This window comes from Mirounga leonina, unplaced genomic scaffold, assembly GCF_011800145.1.
Source record: "Mirounga leonina isolate KUSES-001 unplaced genomic scaffold, KU_Mleo_1.0 Mir_92, whole genome shotgun sequence".
NCBI lineage: Eukaryota > Metazoa > Chordata > Mammalia > Carnivora > Phocidae > Mirounga > Mirounga leonina.
In genome coordinates this window covers 3,394,115-3,412,244 of record NW_023270852.1, presented here as the reverse complement: position 1 = coordinate 3,412,244, position 18,130 = coordinate 3,394,115, and positions in this window count along the sequence as shown.

Genomic DNA, 18,130 nt, shown 5'->3' with positions numbered 1-18,130 from the left:
ATAAGCTCCAGTCACCCACTGGAGTAGCTTAGCTGGCTTCATAACACATCTCTTCCCTGGAGTGATCGAGTGAATGATCCAACAATTGGGCAGCACAGTGTAGAATAATGCAGGGAGTCCAAAGAGGTAAAACACACCATCCCAGGTTACAATGGGGAGACAAAACAAAATACCATAATATTTAAGGAAGAGTAGAAGATCGGACTATAAGTAAGGTCTCAGTGCCAAATGAAGCCTGAGCTATAGGATGTGGAAGGTGGCAGTGATGGGAAGATGACATCTGGATAAGCAGAGATGACGAGGAAAGCATGTTGGGGAAGATAATTTCTAGTGGAGATATAAGATAAGCCCAATATCTTGATGCATGGTAAACACCTGCAAGATTTGGAATTCGATGGGACCAGGGTTTGAATCCAGATCTACCCTTTATTGTTGGGCACAGTTACTTAACCCCTCAGATAGGATAATAACAGGGTTTCCGAGCTAGGCTGAGATATTTGGCTTATACAGCCCCCATGGGTGGCCACTTACGATGATTGGTCTTCAGGATCTTCCTTGAATGCTTGCCTGAAGGCAGAACGGAAAGGACACGAGAGAGAAGGAAGACTACAGATAGGAGAAGAGGAAAGGTATTTTCCTCTACGCCCTGCCATCCCCAGACCTGGAGCTGACTGGAGAATGAGGAGGAAATTGGGAGCCCCAAATGAAATGCGAGGCCTCCCCAGGCCCATGGACGGGCTAACGTTGGATGGGGCAGTGTGGCAGAGGGTGACCCTCCGTTGTTGCCCCTTGGTGTCATCTCAGCCTCTGCTGGTCACTCCCACAGCCTCTGTGGTCACCCATCCAAGCTCCAGGCCCAGAGACATCCTAAGCCCTCTCCTACACTGGATCTTGGTTTCCCTCCTTTGGCTTCTTGACCTTTGATTCCTCACTTCTCTTTGTTTCTGTTTCACTCTCTGTTCCAGCTTTTCTGTCTCTGATTCAGCGCTTCCCTGTCTCTGTTTCTATCTCAATTGTCTAAAGTTTTCTCTCCACTTTACTCACACTTCTCTCAAATAACAAGCCCCTGGTCCCTGGACAATTTCGTTTGCATTACTAAAACCCCAAACAAAGCAAAACAAAAACCCAGAGGCTTGGCTTGTTCACAAAAGCCTATCAATCTAAAAGCCAATGTAGTTATTTAGATTCATACAATACTCAAAAAAAAAAACAAAATCCCAGATTAAAGACTAAAATATACAAAAGCCAAATCACAGAAAAACTAGCAGGAAATTGAATTCACTACTTATCAGATCTTTGGAGGAATAGTAACTTTTAAAGCACTGAAGCAAAAGAAGAAATGACAAAGGAAAAGACGAACAGATTTTACTACATAAAAATGTGAAGCTTCTGTACAAAGAAAAGTAACAAGAGGCAGATAAAAATAGACCAAGAAAAATGTTTGCAGTAAGTGTTCAAAGAATGAATATCTAAATTATATGAAGTTCACGTCGTAAACAGAAAAAAATAAAGCCTGAATAAACAGACATCTTCCATAAATAGAAATATAACCATAAGTCAACATAAGGAAAAGTGCTGAGCTTCATATTCTCAAATAAATGCAAATTAAAACACTAACAGGAACCATTTCCCTGCCATCGTACTAGCAAAAGTTACAACGATAATACCCAATGTTTGTGGTTAAGTAAATTTTCACAATACTTTTGGAACACTCTTTGGCAATAATTATCAAGAAACTTTAAACTATTTGTACCTTTGTCCCTTAATTCCAGTCCAAGGGATTTATCCTAAGGCAGCAGATTTTAAACTATGCCCCCTTGCAACCTTAGAAGTTCTACAGGGCTGTCCGTGGCACTGCTAGGGAGAGTATGTATTGGTCAGGACTTGGGGCTATAAGCAAAAGAAGTTAACCCTGCCTATCTTAAGCCAAAAGTCAATGCGCTGAAACAAACTCAGAGGCTCGCAGAATCTCCGGGAAACTCTACAACCAGGTTCTGAAAACACGCAGGAAACGAGAATTCCAGAGTGCTAGGCAGCTGGAACCACAGGTCACAGAGCAAGACCAGTCAGTCAGGTGCATGTGGCATTGCTGCTGAGAGGAAAATGACCTCCGATCACCCCCCACACTGTCAAGTGCTCGTCATTCAAAGACAGGAAAGAATGTCTGATCGACCGAACCTAAATGCCATGCTTCAGGTTTGGCAAGGAAGCAGGAGGTGAGGGTGCTTCCTCAGGGGAGATGGGAACTATCAGCTTTTCCAAATACGCTTCCAGGCAAGATTTTACTTGAAGGAATGTTTTCACAGCTTCAACACTTTCGAGAAGCCCCTGCGACAACACCAGAAATCCCAGTTTAGTACACATTCCCAGCTCTTTTCTTCTGTGCTTATTCCAAATAAGGAGGTTGGAAAGACGCTTGCTCTTGTAGCCTCCCATAGTGGTAGGGGTGAACATGTAACACAATTCTGGCCAAAGAGACAGAAGTCTATGTCTACTGGAGGTGACTCAGGATGATAACAGTGAAAAGGAAGATCTGAATGGCATTCTCTCTTCCGCTTTTCTACCTTGAATGCTGATATTATACCTAGAGCTTCAGCACTCATTTTGAGAATATGAACATGAGAAAAAGGCCCAGAGAACTAAATCTACCTTTGAGTGACATGTTACATGGAAAAAAAAAAAAAATCTCTTGAAGAACTTTAGAGAAGCTTTCTGTTCTTTGCAGTTAGAAACATCGCTAGGGGCACGTGGGTGGCATGGTTGATTAAGCATCCCACTCTTCCTTTCGGCTCAGGTCGTGATCTCAGGATCTCAGGATTGTGGGATCAAGCCCCACCTCGGGCTCAGTGTGGAGTCTGCTCAAGATGCTCTCTCCTACTCCCTCTGCTCCTCCCCACGCCCCTGCCCCTGGCTCTTGCTCTTGCTCTCTCTCTCTAAAAATGAATAAATAAATGTTTAAAAAAAGAAAAACATTGCTAATTGATACACCCCTAAGAGAAAAATTCAAAAAGTAAAAATATAGACTGATAAGTTGTTCATTATAGAATATTCCAAATTGGTTAACATTTTTTTTTAAAGAACAGAATTTAAATATCTAATTGTAGGAGATTGCTTAAATAAATCATAGTCAATCCACTGAACTATTATGCCTATTTAAGCTGGACAAATATGAAGTCTTTATATGTTCATGATAAAACAATAATTAAAACACACTACATAATTTTATCTATATTATCGCACTATACATAAAAGCCCAGCTACTGGTGGGCTAACTGATAGATAACTGATAGATAGATAGTGATCACCTTTTAAGGAGCTGAATCACCTACAAGCACCTGCTTAGCAGAGTAGCCCTAAACAACCATGTTCTTTGCCATGTGGCTCTATGACCCCTCCTCTCCACACAACTGACTGGGTCAAGAATGGGCAACAGATCCAGAGTAGCCAACATCCTCTGAGATGCTTTGCTGCAAAACTCTGCTCAAATAGGGCTGAACTGGCACAACAGGTTTCTCATCCTTTGGAATCCGACTTGGGGAATACCAAGAGAATCAGGTAAAACACATCAGGAGATGAAGCTTAAAGGATACATGATCAGGGACGCCTGGGTGGCTCAGTCAGTTAAGCATCTGCCTTCGGCTCTGTTTATGATCCCAGGGTCCTGGGATGGAGTCCCACATGGGGCTCCCTGCTCCGCGGGGAGCCTGCTTCTCCCTCTGCAAGCTGCTCCCCCTGCTTGTGCTCTCTTCCTCTCTCTCTCTGGCAAATAAATAAAATCTTAAAAAAAAAGAAAAGATACATAGATCGTGAGGTCAAGGATGGGAAAGAGAGACTGTGAACATATGTGTTATAAAGAACTAGAAAATAGTAAGCTGAGAAAAGATACAAAGTGTGAGGAAGTCCGCCAGATGAACGGAAATTAAGAGGTAGAGAGAGAAAGAAGCAAAACCACAAAGAGTAGCTAACTTAGGAAAATGGCAGAGCTAGAAGGAAGATCAAGAAGTCCTGCGGAGTTCTGGAAAGCTGGCTTGGATCCAGAACACCTTTCAAGCTCCAGTCCAACAGGCCTGGATCCTTAGATCCAGAACGCCTTTCCAGCTCCAGCTGCCTTAGATCCAGAATTGCCTTCGATCCAGAACACCTTTCCAGCTCCAGTCCAACAGGCCTAGCTGGACTCCAGTGCCTTTTGCTGAATTTCAGTGGGATTCTTTTCTCTTTCCTTTCAGCTAAATGGTTTCAATTACACCCTGTAGCCTGTGTGAGTTATGCATTCCTGAGCATGATAATAGCCTGGCATCGGTAGAAATAAAATCCTATAAAAATGCTCTTTGCATATGGCCAGGAACATAAGCAAATAAAAACAATTGATTTGTCAGAGAAAGAAGTTTGTGGGTATTTCTTTTGAGGAATTCATTATTGTTGCTCTAATGTTGTTTTTACATTAAATAATGTTTTAAAACCCCCGTAGAACTGTCGGAGTAAAGCCTTAAATCGGTGCATACTGTTAGACCCTGCAATACTGCTTCCAAGAATTTAAGAATATAATCAAAAATAATGCATGAAAATGTAGGTTCTTGAGTACTCATCACAGCATTATTGTATTGAAAAAAAAAATGGAAACCACTTAAATGCCAAGCAGCAGAGTATTGATTAAATAAATTATGATATATCCACATAATGGGATCCTGTACAAGCATTAAAAATCACACTGTAGAAGAATATTGGTTGGTACAAAAAAGGTTCGTGATTTGCTGCTAGGAAGAAAAAACAAACGAACAAACAAAAATCCCTACAAAAGACTGACCATTTTGGTGCCTTTATTTTGGCCGGGTGGGGGAGAAATCTGTATGTTTTTACAGGCATAGAAAATATTAACGCGGAAGGACAGACCCTAACAAGTAACAGTGGTTGTCCTTGGGCTGGGACGAAGGGATAGATTAGAAGAAATTTGTATTTTTTCCTTTAGGATGTTCTGCTTTTTTTCGTGTTCTTCCACCTTGAGTCTCTTATTTACGGAATCACGGAGGGAAGGATGGGAGGGGTCCCCCCGCCCCCCAGGCCCCCCGTTTTTTAAGAAAAACCTGCTGACTGCCTGTGTGCTTAGGGAACCACTGCCAATATTCCCACCACCTCCCACAGCCCCCGAGCTCGGGGAAACCCGCAGCACCCACAAAATCAGACCTGCTCTCAGCGCCAAGCGAGCAGGGAACAGGAGGGCGGACCGGAGCGCGGGCACGGGGGCTGGGCGGACGCGACAGGAGCCAGCCCCGGGGCGGGGGGCGGGGGGCGGGCGCTCGCCTCCTCCTCCGCGCGGGCCGCCGGCGAAGCGCTCGGAGGCGTGACTCTGGGGCGCGCGGGGGCCGTGGGTCGCCACGGCGGTGCCCGCCGGCTTTGCGCTCCGAGGGATGGGGCTTCGCGCCTGTGAAAAGCCAAGCCGACTAGGAGGAAGCGGCCGTGCCGGAGACCCAGGCCGGCCGGGGCCGCGGAGGGAGAGCCCGCGCGCCGCTGCTCGGGAGCCGGAGAGGGCCGCCCCCGGGGTCCGGCGCGCGGGGGTCACGTGCCTCCCGGCCCGCCGCCGCCGCTCGCGCCCGGCCCGGGGGCTGTCCGGCTTGGTTTAAACAGACAAAACAAAGGGGGCGCCTGGGTGGCTCAGTTGGTTAAGCGACTGCCTTCGGCTCAGGTCATGATCCTGGAGTCCCGGGATCGAGTCCCGCATCGGGCTCCCTGCTCAGCGGGGAGTCTGCTTCTCCCTCTGACCCTCCCCCGTCTCATGCTCTCTCTCTCTCATTCTCCCTCTCAAATAAATAAATAAGTAAATAAAATCTTAAAAAAAAAAAAAAAAACAGACAAAACAAAGGATGCATGGTGACAGAAGAAATACGGGAGTGGGAGTCAGAGGACTTAGGTTGGGCTCTCAGCTCAGGACCACGCGCAGGTCCTCTTGCGGCCTTATGGCCCAGCTTCCCATCTGTGACATGGGGATAATGCTAATATTTACCCCAATAGGTAGCTAGGAGTCTTACGAATGAAGGCAAAAATGATATAAGAAAGGATATCTGAAAACTGCCCCGTAGATTATGAAAGGCTAAGCTAATGTCAGTCCCTGCTCATCAGACGGACACTGTTCAGTTCTTTCATTTGGAATGTTCCTCGCCTAAATGCACCTCACCACTTTCCACAGTTTACAGTGGAAGCCTCTACAGAGAAATGATAATGTGCAGGTAGGAAGGAAAGCAAATCCAAAGCAAACGCATAGTTACCGATAAATTTCTGAGATTGGGGTTTGAATTTGGTTCTGAGCTTCACAACGGAGGTGTAAAAAAAACAAAACAAAAACCAAGCATGATCAGGTATATTGTTCTCATTATTGGAGAAGATTAGTACAGAGGAGAAGATTACGTGTCTTCAGGGAAAATGGAATGTTCTCTAAATCCACATTGCTTAGGTATTGGTCCTCCATATACCACCCTCAGTTGTTTTACTGTATCTGTATGTCACACATACTTTTAGGCAATACTTTAAAAGAGCCTAACAAAAATCATTTCCCAAGAAAAAATATACCCCTTCTTTAAGTGTTTGCTATATATTTTCCATAACATACTGTACTTTATTTAAAAATACACAACCATGAAAATAGAAAACGCTTGTCCCCTAACCATCTAAGATCATCTAACATGATGCATATGCATGTGAACATAATATGTGAGGGTTATGTATACCTTACTTGGGGACCCCTTGCTCTGGTTGTTTGATGAGCCCCTTACAGAGTCCATCATGGCATGTCCACAGCGACTGAGATCCTGGTTATCAGCAGGGCCAGCTCCCTGGATCAGGCTGAAGAGAGTGAGGTCCAGCAAAGGGACCACCTTCCCAAGATCACACCTCAGGGTAGGAATGGGCCGAGGCTTCCTGAGCTCCATTCCAGTGCCCTTGGCTCCCCGTTACCCACTGCCTCTCCCTTTATCCCTTCCCCCACCATCCTGGTTGACCCCTCAGTCAGCACCTCCTCACGAGGTCCCACTGACGTGCCCAGGTCTGATACCGAGAGGAGATAAATGGATGCAATTTGGGTGACTCCTCAGAACAACCTTGGATTCTTTCCCTAGAATATGAACTCCAGGAGAGGAAGAGCCATGATTTAGGAGGTTGGTGCAGAGCAGTAGGTGTGGATGTGGAGTTCTCTAGACCTCATCTTAATGAGTAGGTGGTGAATAAACTTTGGACAAATCGCACAGGATCAAGAGAAATGGCCAGAGGAGTGGAAAGATTTCCAGGGCTCTGGACACCTGACAGGTTGCAGCTTCTGGGGGGCCCCTTGTGCCCTGAAGAAAGGCACCCTGCAGAGGAGGCAGCCCAGGGTCCCCAAGTGACCTCTACAGAGCCAGCCCCGGGGCGGGGGGGCGGGCGGAAGGGAAGCCGTTTCATGTGGGCTCCCAGAGCAGCTGCCCTGTTGGTCCAGTAGAGAGGATGCCTAATTGTTATATACCCTAAGATGCTCTTGAGCTAGCAGAGCCCCAGGTGGGCCCCAAGGAAAGTTGTACCAAGGACTGAAAGGTGGTAACCAGAAACCCAGGCTGATCCTCTAGGGCCAGACAGGGCTATGTCCCCTTCACCCAGAGGCCTCCCAGGGCCCCTGCAAAGCAGATGAGCAGTGCTGCCTTGGACCAGTGAGAATAACCCACAGAGCTCATCGGGAGCTACGTTCTAATGCAGATTTGGGAAGAGAAGAGGGGTACAGAGACCCCGCGAAGTCTAGTAGGCGTAATGCCAACACTCAGAATAGACACGGAAAATGCCTTTTTGGTTCCCCTTAGCCTCTGCCAGGCACTGGGGCATGGGAGAGAGTGGGCTGCAGGAACAAGCCCTGGCTTCGGAGCCAGGAGGCTCAAGTTCCGGCTCTGGCTCGTGTGCCACTGGGCAAATCACTTTACCATTCTGGACTTTGGTTTCCTCATCTGCACACTTATTTTCCTAATCTTGTTCTGCTACAAGAATTAGAAATTTAGGTTCTGAGGTCAGGCTGACTTGGTTTCTAGTCAAATTCCTCCCAAAGGAACTCAGAGTTCAGTGGAGGACACAGACACACAAAGATACACCATAGAGACTGGCACGAAAGCAATAATCTTGCTTCTTTGTCGAGACAGCACAGATGGTGAGTGGCAGAGTAAGGACTAAAATGCAGGGTCTGGACTCGAATGCAGACACATCAATTAATGCAATGATGAATCATAAATGTGACAGGTGCTGTGAGGGAAAAACAGAGGATACTATGAGGATGCAAAACAGAGGATAATGTGACAACAGCCATGTGAAAGATTCTTCAAAGAGTCATAGGGAATCATTTAATCCCAAGAGTAATGGGAAGAATCCCCTGCAGTGGAGACTGGATTGGAAGGATGCAAGAGTAGAGGCAGGGAGGGCTGCTAAGAGGCTCTTGCAGTCATCAGACAAAAGATGGATATGGCGTGGGTTAAGGAAGTGGGGAGACTAGACCAATTCAGTGGAGCCATCAGGACTCAGTGATGGATTCAGTACGAAAGAGGAGAGAGGGCAACGTCAAGGATGACCTTTGTGTTACTGGAATGAGCAATAGAGTAAATGATGGTGCCATCTACTAAGATTGGGGTATGAGAGGAGGAGCGGCTTTTATGGAAGATCTTTAGGTCAACCTCGGCCATGTTGGGTTTTCTAGTTGTGATGATGGTTGTCTTGATTGCTTTGGTCTGGGCAGACTAAGTTTGACTATGAAATTGTGAAAGCAGTTGCATGCCTGAGCCTCTTGGTCAGAGAGGAGTGGGCTTTGGAGTGAACCCAGTATGGCAACAGAGGCCACAGTGGACAGGGAGAGGCCCTGTCCCTAAAGCAGAGGAGGAACTGGACAGAGCACAGGCCTTGAATGACACCCATTGGTTTCTCTTCCCTCTTTACCACCAGCCATGTGAACTTGGGCAAACTGCTTCGTCTACCTGAGCATAAGACCCTTCATTTGTAAAATGGAAATGATTCTGGCAATCTCACCGAATCATCATGACAGTTACGCTACAATACAGTTAACAGTCCAAAAGATTCTCGTTTACTCTGTGTGATGATATTTCAGACAAGCACCTTGTACTGGATTTTATAAGATTGGCTTGAAGTCTAATACCGATACATTTTTTTGAACAAAATAAGATATCCAGAGTACTAATCACAGTAGAGAGACAGAGTAGCATAGGTTTATGCAGATATTTTAGAGCTAGACAACACTGGGTTCGAGCCTGGCTCAACCACTTCCTAGCCCGTAGTACTTTGGGCAATTATTCAACTAAGTTCCCTTTTCTGAATAATTGGGCGAATAATGGAATCCACTTCATGGGGTTGTTGCATGGATTACATGAAATAATGACATAAAGTACCTTGTTCTTACTATGTGTTCCCCAAATGCCTATTATTGTTGTTATTTGTAATTCAGAGTCTGGCACACAGTAGGAATTCATTACGTTTTTCCCTGCATCCTCCCCTCCACTCCTCCACCCTCCACAGGTCCATCTGCACACATTTTATGTACACAGGCCTTACTCAGTGTCTGTTCTCAGAGGGACCAGGATTCCTCACAGCACCCTCAATTCAGCTCTCTCCACAGCAACCTATTCTTCCCCTTCATTCAACAAGCACAGCAGATAATATAGGACATTGTTGCGTTGTTCTCAAGTACCAGCTCCCCTCCCTCACTGGGAGTGTAAGAGACGGAGGCTCTAGGCCATATGCTCACATCATCAGCTGTGTTTCCATGACGACCTGCCCAGCATAACTAGATGTTTCAGCAGAGATGAGCTGTGACACCCAGCTCTCCACAGAATGTAGCTGACTAGCTATTATTACATTCCTTACACTGACCTAAGGGCTAAAGCAGGCTAGATATGGCTCTGAGGGGTGGGGAAGTTTTTGTTTGCATAAGTAAGAGACTGAATTTGGGAATGCATTTGGCTGTCCATGGCAGCAGTAATTGCTTTGGCTGTAATATGTTGAAAGAAATCTAAAACTTTCTGTTCTAAATGCCACAACAGAGGAAGGTACCTATTACTATGTGAACAAAAAAAGATGCAGGCCTAATACTTCCTAAGAGGGTCAGAGAAGACGACTTCTTCTTCTTCTTCTTCCTCCTCTTCTTCTTCTTCCTCTTCTTCTTTTTTTTTTTTAATTTTTTTTTTTTTTAAGATTTTATTTATTTGCGAGAGAGAGAATGAGAGACAGAGAACATGAGAGGGAGGAGGGTCAGAGGGAGAAGCAGACTCCCTGCTGAGCAGGGAGCCTGATGTGGGACTCGATCCCGGGACTCCAGGATCATGACCTGAGCCGAAGGCAGTCGCTTAACCAACTGAGCCACCCAGGCACCCTCTTCCCCTTCTTCTTTAAGAAGGCTTCATTTTAACACAGTCTTTGGTATTTTCTCTATCTTAAAAAAGGAAAACATATTATAAATGTGTTAGTTAGGGTGCTTTCAACTGCAAGTAGCTACAAACTTAACTAAAGTAGCTTAAATAATTAGGATATTTGTTATCCCATGCTCCAGGAAATCTAGAAGTATGCCATTCTAGGGCCGGTTAATTCAGTAGCTTAGGGAGCTCAGCAGGATCCGAGTGCTTTCTGTCTTCTAATCTTTCCTTAACATGTCTGCCATATCTGTCCCTGTGGTTAAGAGATGAGCAAAGAATTTCCAGATGTCACAAGCAGACATTTCATCTCCAAAACAGAAGAGGAGCATTTGTTCCTGTGTATCCCTTTTAGTTGTGATGAGAACCTCTCCCAACCCTCCCCCTGCAGACTTCCTATAAGGTCCCCCTTCATCATGGATTCAGGGTCAAAGATTCGAATTTTATCCTGAGGGAAATGGGGAACCATTAAAAGATTTTCAACCAGGTGATGGAGTCATAGATTTCTGTTTCAATAGATCACTTGGAAAGTAATATGGAGGATGGAATACAGGGAGAGAAAGATGAGAATTGGAGAAACCTGTCAGCAAACTGTTGCAAAGTCCATATAAGAGATGCTGAAGTCTGAACTAAGTTAGTGAGGCTAGAAATCGGGGTGGGAGTTGGGAAGGTCAATGGAGGGCACTGGAGATGTTAAATCGTCAATGACATTAGACACGGAGATGGATTGGATAGAAAACTACTTAGATTTCTTATTTTTGTATTTGAGTAAAAGAGTCTTGCCACCGACTGAGCTCAAGAACATCACAGGAGCAAATCTGAGGTTACCTCAATTGTGTAACTATTGAGTTGGGGGACCCGGTCTACCCGGGGAGCCAGACAATGAAGAGGCGGGAAGCTCAGAAAAGAGATAGGGAGCTGGGAATTGTCAGCATGTGAGGGACTGGTAAAACCAGAGGCATGGGTGAGATCCCCCAGAGCAAAAAGGAAAGAGTGTCAAGGGTAGATCCTGAGTGAGTAGCTTTTAAGGATTGGGCCACAGAGGAGAATTCAGTGACCAAGTTGGATTCCAAGAAAACAACGAGGTACAAAGAGAACCAGAGAGGGTGGTGCTACAGAAGCCAAGGGAAGAGGATCCCAAGAGTATTAAATCCTCCAGAGGAGTGAGGAAGATAAGGGATTGGTTTCCACTTTAACGACTTTGTTGAGAACTACTGAGGTGAGACATGAATGAGGCAGATGTAAACTCTTTCTAGAAGTCTGACTCTGGAGGGGAGTAGGGAGATAATGTGCCAACTGAGGTGGGTAAGGGAAAGTTTTGTAAACATGGAATGAGGCTTGAGCATGTTTGAAGGCTGAAGGGAGGAGCCTAGAGCCAAGGAGATATTACACTTACCCTGCCTGACCCAGAGAGAGGACAACTTTGCAGCAAAACTCCAACAGCTACAGTTCTCTCCTCCCCCAGCGCCATTTCAGAGGGTCCCTCAGGTTGGCTCCACAACAGGGAGCTGCCAGGTGTCCCTTCGCTTCTGCTCCTTCAATGACACTCATCCACATGCCCTTATTGTTCTTGGAAGCTACAAGGCAATAATCGATCATGGTCCTCCCTTAGTACTGGCCTCCTGGGAATTATGCAAAATACTGGCTGCCTCTCAGATCACCTTATTTGTGCCTCGGGGTGATAATTTCATGGAAATAACTCAGAGGCAGAGTTGAGCTGCCTAGCAGGGAGCCTTTTACACTAGGCATCTGTCTGCCATATCCTCTCTGCCTCTTTTGGGGCCAGCCCAACTGTCCTCGGGCCAGACTCCCAGAGGGCTGCACCCTCGGCTTCCCTGCTTCCTTCAGACTCAGAGTGCATTTGCCCTGGCCAGTCACTCACTGTCCATCCCCTAGTGGCACAACTTGAACTAGCAACAAAGGGTATGGGACACAGCTTGGGAGAGTGAGGAGTGTGTGTAACCTGGAGGAGACCCAAGAAAAGCTGTCAATGCTACACAGATCCCATCAGAGCCTGGGACAAAACTGTTTCCTTTACAGCCACAGTGGGTGTGGACTTCTCTACTCCCAAAAGCCATGTAACTGCTGCATCACCCCCGATTTCTCATCCCCGTCATCGGCTAATTAGTCCACAGTGGACATTGGGCCCAAGAGCTTTACCCATAATCTTTTTCACAGCAGAATCCTGGTGCCCGCCACTCTGTCTAACACCTAGTAGGCACTTAATAAATATTTCTTGAATTCTTTTTTTTTTTTAGAGTGGCGAAAGGACAGAGGGAGAGGCAAGAGGGTCCATGCCGAGTGTGGAGCCCAATATGGAGCCTGATGCAGGCTCGATCTCACAACCCTGAGATCATGACCTGAGCCAAAATCAAGAGTCAGACGCTTAACCGACTGAGCCAACCAGGTGCCCTTGAATTCATTGTTTATGTTTGCAGTCACCGCATGCTGTTTGCTTTACCAGGAAGGCTCTTTCTCCAACTTCATCAATTGGCTAATGCCTACTCTCCTTCCAAGCCCACCCGAAACATCATCAACCCCATGAAATCTTCACTGATTCTCCAGCTCCAGTCTGTGCTGGAATATTCAGAGCTTATATCCGAGGTAGAACTTTGCACCCGAATTGCAAATATTTTCTTGTTTATCTGTTATGTTGGCTTCTTTTGATAGATAGATAGATATCCTAATTTATTTGAGATTTATGCATGTTGTAGGGTATATCAGTACTTCATTCCTTTTTATTGCCAAATAATATACCACATTTTATCTATCCACTTGTCAATTGATAGATATTTAGTTTTGTTTCCACTTTTTGTCTATTATGAATTATGCTGCTCTGAACAGTCATGTACAAGTTTTGGTGTGGATATACATTTTCATTTCTCTTGGAACTGCTGGGTCATATCATAAGTCTATGTATAACGTTTTGAGGAACTGCTAGACCGTTTTCCAAAGCAGTGATACCATGTTATATCCCTACCAGCAGTGTATGAGGGTTCCAGATTCTCCATATTCTCAATAATATTTGTTATTATCTTTTTCATTATAGCCATCCTGCTGGACAGGAAGTGGTATCTTATTGTGGTTTTGATTTGTATAGTTAACCCTTGAACAACACAAGAGCTAGGGGCACCAACCCCCCATGCAGTCAAAAATCTGTATATGACTTTTGACTCTCCAAAAACTTAGCTACTAATAGCCTACTGTCGGCCGAAAGCCTTACTGATAATATAAAGTCAATTAACACATATTTTGTATGTGATTATATACTGTATTCTTAAAATAAAGTAAGCTAGAGAAAAGAAGATGCTATTAAGAAAATCGTAAGGGGTGCCTGGGTGGCTCAGATGGTTAAGCGTCTGCCTTCGGCTCAGGTCATGATCCCAGGGTCCCGGGATCGAGTCCCACATCGGGCTCCCTGCTCTGCGGGGAGCCTGCTTCTCCCTCTGCCTCTCTCTCTCTCTGTCTGTCATGAATAAATAAATAAAATCTTTAAAAAAAAAAAAGAAAAGGAAAAGAAAATCGTAAGGAAGTGGGGCACCTGGGTGGCTCAGTCGTTGAGCATCTGCCTTCGGCTCAGGTCATGATCCCAGGGTCCTGGGATCGAGCCCCGCATCGGGCTCCCTGCTCGGCGGGAAGCCTGCTTCTCTCTCTCCCACTCCCCCTGCTTGTGTTCCCTCTCTCACTATGTCTCTCTCTGTCAAATAAATTAATAAAATCTTTTAAAAAAAAAAAAAAGAAAAAATCATAAGGAAGAGAAAATACATTTACAGCACCATACTGTATTTATCCAAAAAAAATCCATGTCTAACTGGATCTACACAGTTCAAACCTGTGTTGTGCAAAGGTCAACTGTATTTCCCTAATGATTAGTGGTATGAAGCATTTTTTTTTTCATGTGCTTAAGGGCCATTTGTATATCTTCTTTGGTGAAATGTTTATTCAAGTCCGTTGCCCATTTTTTAATTGGGTTATTGGTCTTTTAATTATTGAACCATGAGTGTTCTTATGATTTGCACATATTCTCTCCCATTCTGTGGGTTGCCTTTCACTCTCTTGATGGTGTCCTTCGAAGCACAGAAGTTTTAAATTTTAATGAAGCCCAATTTATTTCTTTTCCTTTGGTTTCTTGTGCTTTTGGTGTTGTATCTAAGAGGGCTTTACCTTACCCAAGGTCATGATTTATTCCTAGGAATTTTATAGTGTTAGCTCCTACATTTAGGTCTATCATCCATTTGGATTGGGAAAGGTTTAATCTTAAATTAAGTATCAATGTCATCTCCTCCGCCTCTCCATGCCAGGCTTAGGTTGGGACCTTGATTGTTGAGAGTGGAAGCAGGGGGCTGAAATACAGCGCGAAGATACCTCCTCTCCTTAATAAGTGGAAGGCTTCTCCCCTAATGATGTCTCCTTTCAAAAGGAGAGGGCTCAACTCGTGTGACATTCTCCCTTTTTTTACTCTGTCCACAGAAAGTAGAGTGACTTATCTGACTCATACATTTAGAAATAGGCTGGATATGTTTGACTCAGTGATTCGTTTTTCTCCCCTTATTTTTATTGGATGGAACCATGCCAGCAGGGAGCAAGAGTTCTCTCTGTTCCTCCTTATTGGAAGTCCTACCTGGGCAGGACCCCATGTCTGCAGGGCTGCTGCGGTTACGTCCACGGGATGGTGAGTCTGCATAATTTTGGAGTTGACCTACCTGACTTGTTTGGTTCTTACTGTAAGCTATAGGCCCCAACTTGGGCTTAATCATCAAAGAGATGATATTTTGGCTACCATCTATCTGCCTTATTCTTTGTCTAGTTTCTGAATTTGTTTAGAATCCAGGCAGTGAGAGGGGTACTCTGATTGGGCCACATCAGAGACTCTAATAATCCCTTTCCTTCGTTAACCTTCTAGTATTTGGGGTTGGGCAAGAAGAAAAGGGACAAGTGTCTTAATTTGACTGCCTCTGGTAATAGTTCTCCCTCTGTGGCTTACTGTTGCTTCTCTGGCTGACGGTGACTGGCCACTGATGGCCTCTGTGAGGCAGATTCCCAAAACTAGGCTCTCTCATGGAGGACATGTGGGAAATCTCTGGGAAGGAATTACAGAAATCTCCCCACTACAGAGCAGTGTGACAGATCTGTCAGAATCCAGGCAAGAATCAGATGTCACATTCAAAAGAGTAACTGGGGACACTCTACTGAAGGGACTGTTGGCGGAAGAGTGGACAGGTTGAGGGAACCCACCAGGACTGCTGAAGTACCCAGGGAGAGTCCATGGGAAGCCTTTCCCACTACGAGGCCGGAAGGAGGATGGGGCAGGAAGTGTTCACCATGAGAGAGGGCCCACCTAAGGCTGCGGCCGGCCGTAAGAAGATGAGTGAGGCTATTGTGAAACCATGGCCCGGCGTGGAAGGTAATACATGTCTTTCCCTCCTCCCAGCCTCTGATCTCTTGCAGATGTCTCCTATCACCCAGACCCTCTTGGAAGCCAGAGGGCAAGGGAGCGTGATGATGGGGTGCACCGAGAAAACCTGCTGCACAGAGCAGGATGGGAAGGATGGAGAATGTGGCTGGAGGGGCAAGTCCGTAAAACCCAGCACACCTGATGTGGGTGAGGGGGCTCCGCACTTCTGTACCCTCTCAGTGAACGTTATCAGGGAGATAGCCCTCCGGCCCTGCTGTCCACGTGGTTTACATCAGCTGTGAATTCTGATGAAACAGCACCCAGGCCTTCCAGTGGCTAAACACTTCTTTTGAGTATCAATTACCCTGAGCACAACTCATAGCTTCTTCATGGTGGGTTCACGGCCTGGCAGGTAGCCCTCTTAGAAAGAATAACCACAGGAAGGCTCAAACCACCCTACTGTCTGTGATGTTTACTTGACCTTCAGGGAGCTCACAAAAACTCAGCTCTGAGCAGTGGGAGTGCAGGCAGGTTATTCCACTGGCCCCCCTCCTCTCTCTGCCCTGCACCCCCCCCCCCCACTCCAGTTTTCTTCTCTCCCCTTGGTAGATACTGGAGGTACTTCATCAGTCTGCTGCCCAAGCAGATGTCCAACTGAGGAATAAAATCCTGGTCTCTTCTCCTTGCAATTCTAAGTTCTACAAATGACTCTTTGGGATTTCCCCATCCGTGCCCCAGAACGAGCCTTCAGATGGAGGAGAAAAAAACCCACGGTTCAGGAATAAATACTGCTGTCTCCACAGGGCCAACCACCCTCAAGAAATCTCCCCGGTCTTCCCTACCCTGTATTTTAATAAATTTTGGAAAGGGAGGTATAGCAGTGGACGGGTGGTAGGCGGCAGCAGCAGAACAAATTCGGTACCTATTTGTAAGCCCGGGAGAAGATTGAAGGGAACGGGGGACACCCTCAAATGTAGGCTATTCTCTTTAGAAGGTGAGGTATTTACTTTTGTCTTTTTTTCTTTGTCCATAGGCTTTAATGTGACTGAGGGCAGTAGGAAAAGGAGCCACCAACATCCTGCTAAAAAAATAATCCCTGCTCTTGACAAAACCCATTTTTCATACCATAAATATAGATGTAATGCAGAAAGTATAAAGCTCCTATAAGCCCACTTCTCTGAAAAAACCAAAAAACAAAAAACGGTGCTAACAGTTTGATCCATTTTCTCCCAGACTTTTTTGCAATGCAGATTAACTTTATTTATTTATTTATTTATTTATTTATTTATTTAAGATTTTATTTATTTATTTGACAGAGAGAGAGAGAGCATGAGCAGGGGGGAGAGGCAGAGGGAGAGGGAGAAGCAGACTCCCCACTGAGCAGGGAGCCCAATGCGGGGCTCGATCCCAGGACCCTCGGATCATGACCCGAGCTGAAGGCAGATGCTTAACGACTGAGCCACCCAGGTGCCCCAAGTTTATTAACTTTAAAAAAGGGGGATCTCGGGCGCCTGGGTGGCTCAGTTGGTTAATCGGCTGCCTTTGGCTCAGGTCATGATTCCGGGGTCCTGGGATCAAGCCCCGCATCGGGCTCCCTGCTCCGCGGGGAGCCTGCTTCTCCCTCTCCCTCTGCCTGCCTCTCTGCCTACTTGTGCTCTCTCTCTGTCAAATAAATAAATAAAATCTTTTAAAAAAAATTAAATGAATAAAAAAGGGGGATCTCATTGTGTATATACTATTTTGTAGCTTCTTTTTTTTCATATTTTGGTTCACATTCATAAGGTTTCTCACTGTCAGAATGTAGAGTTAAATATAGTGAAAGGGAGAAAAACAGAATGTACTGTTCAATTAGAACGTGAGGTATTGATAAAAACTGATAGATTTCAATATATATATAGACATAGAAATAAATATACACACAAATGTCTGTACGTGAGCATCACACACACACCACACACACACTCACACACTCCACACAATCACACATGGATATACATAGATATATTCCCCAGCTGCCCATTCTTAGGGTCTGGAAGCAGTGATATCCCAAACACAATGAGCATACCTAGCACTAAGTCCTGGGTTTCTAAAAACCACTCTCCACCAAAGGAACCAGAGCTTCTTGGAGTGATGGTTGATTCCAAGGCTCAGTCAGGGAAAGTACAAGATGACTCTAAAACATCTCTTTTTGTATCAGAAAGTAAGGAAATGGCCAGAAACCCATGGGGACATATCAAAAGGGCATAGAACCAAACTTGAGAGGACCCCCACTGGCCACATGTAGAATACTTTGCACATCAAAATAAATAATGATAATGATGGA